This window comes from Rousettus aegyptiacus, unplaced genomic scaffold (assembly GCF_014176215.1).
Source record: "Rousettus aegyptiacus isolate mRouAeg1 unplaced genomic scaffold, mRouAeg1.p scaffold_m13_p_2, whole genome shotgun sequence".
In the NCBI taxonomy this organism is placed as follows: Eukaryota; Metazoa; Chordata; class Mammalia; order Chiroptera; family Pteropodidae; genus Rousettus; species Rousettus aegyptiacus.
Genome location: NW_023416295.1, coordinates 10,975,244 through 10,977,037, shown reverse-complemented (window position 1 = coordinate 10,977,037; position 1,794 = coordinate 10,975,244). Strand labels below are relative to the sequence as shown.

Genomic DNA, 1,794 nt, shown 5'->3' with positions numbered 1-1,794 from the left:
ATAGTAAACCAATTCTCATCCGGAAATGCAGGAATCGATTAGGAAAAAACCAGCATCATTGTTATATTATTTGCATGTGCATTTAGAGTAAAATTTTACTTTATATGTTTAAAAATTGCCAAATTTTATAATGTGATTATGTTGTTTAGTCAATTGTGTATTTCTAATTATTGCAATGGTAATTCAATCAGAGGTGAAAAATTATTAGCACATAAAAGCTCATAATCATTAGAAAAGATATATTTTAATTTATATACATATTATTATTACAGAGTAATTTATTCAATGATCAATAAAACATTTCTAAACATAAAGTATATTAATTTAAGATAAAATTCTTTTTGGAAAATAGAATAGAAGAGTCGAAGATATAAAGAAACTGTACAATATTTCTGCTTTTTAAAGAATAGCTTCTTCATGTATTAAAAGTAGGTAATGATGGTCTGTGGCCATGCCACCCTGAACAAGCTGGATCCCGCCTGATATCGGAAGCTAAGCAGCATCAGGCCTGGTTAGTACTTGGATGGGAGACCATCTAGAAAGACCAGGTGCTGCAGGCATTAGATAGATAGATAGATAGATAGATAGATAGATAGATAGATAGATAGATGGTGTATGTCAAATTAATATGGCATTTATAATCTACTGGATGCATTTAAAATTTGTTCTATCCATATACCATTGCACTGGCCTGTCTGATGTTATCCTAAATAAGCACTGGGTTTATTGAGAGTCATTTCTTGGATTTCTGAGGCACCTTTGTGGCTCCCATTCCACATACAGCCCTGAATCGGGGTCACTCAGCTTCAGGAACGCCTTCTGGTGTTCCCAACTCCTCATGTTTCATGCACGAAACGAAGGTTGAGGGAAGGTACTTACTTGTCCAATGTCACACGAACTGCACGTGGCAGACCAGGATCTAGAATCCAGGTCTCTGCCTCTTGATCCAGTGCTCTGTGTCGTTAAACGACAGCTAGCACATTGAATCCTGAATTAATCCACAGTGTTATTTTTTTGGAAGAACAAAACATGAGCCAAACTGAATTGAGTTTTTTAAAAGTCTAACACATTAAGACATTTTCATTTTCAGTTAACCATTTAATCAACCAGAGAGGAATAGTCTCTAACATGAAACTAGTATTTGATTTTTTTTTAGAGTCTCTAGAAGTAACAGCAGTCTTTGGAAAAACCCAGGATTCCATGGAAAGAACAGAGGCTTTGGGATATGGTTCTGGGCTAAATTTCTAGTTATATTAGTTACCAGCTGTGGGCTTTTGGGCTGTTTACCCAATTCCCCTGAATTTGTTTCCTTTACATGGAAAATATAAAACTCTCTCCCTGATGAGGTTAAGGCTAAGATCACACATGTCAAGGGAGAAACACAGTACTTGGCATATGTTAGGAAAGCAAAAAGACTAGCTTTCTTCTGAATATTTCTTCATATTTTCTATCACTAATTCCTAATGTCTGTTCTACTATAGTCTCATGTCCTTCATAGCTCCTTAGATGATCTCAGAAGACAGTAGTTTAATGGCTTAGAGAAGCGAATTTAAAGCTGTGAGCCATAGGAGTTCTGTGGTCGTGAGGGGTCGAAGATGGAGAGTTGGAGGCAAAAAAAGCCATGGGGCTTCAGTGCCTTCATTAACACTTGTCTCCAACATGTGCCAAAGATTTCATTGAGGAAAATGTTGCCCTGGGCTTCATGGGGCATTTTAATTAGGAACTCCTGGAAACACAGTTCTTGGCCCAAGGCGTTAGTGCTTGCCACTGGGAATTTCTGGCAATGAGCCTCTC

General features: G+C 37.1%; 1 pseudogene; it reads left to right on the top strand.

Annotated features, from left to right (window-relative positions):
* Nucleotides 1–441: 441 nt before the first annotated feature.
* On the top strand, nt 442–560 carry LOC118614319 (annotated as a pseudogene).
* The last annotated feature ends 1,234 nt before the right edge of the window (nt 561–1,794 follow it).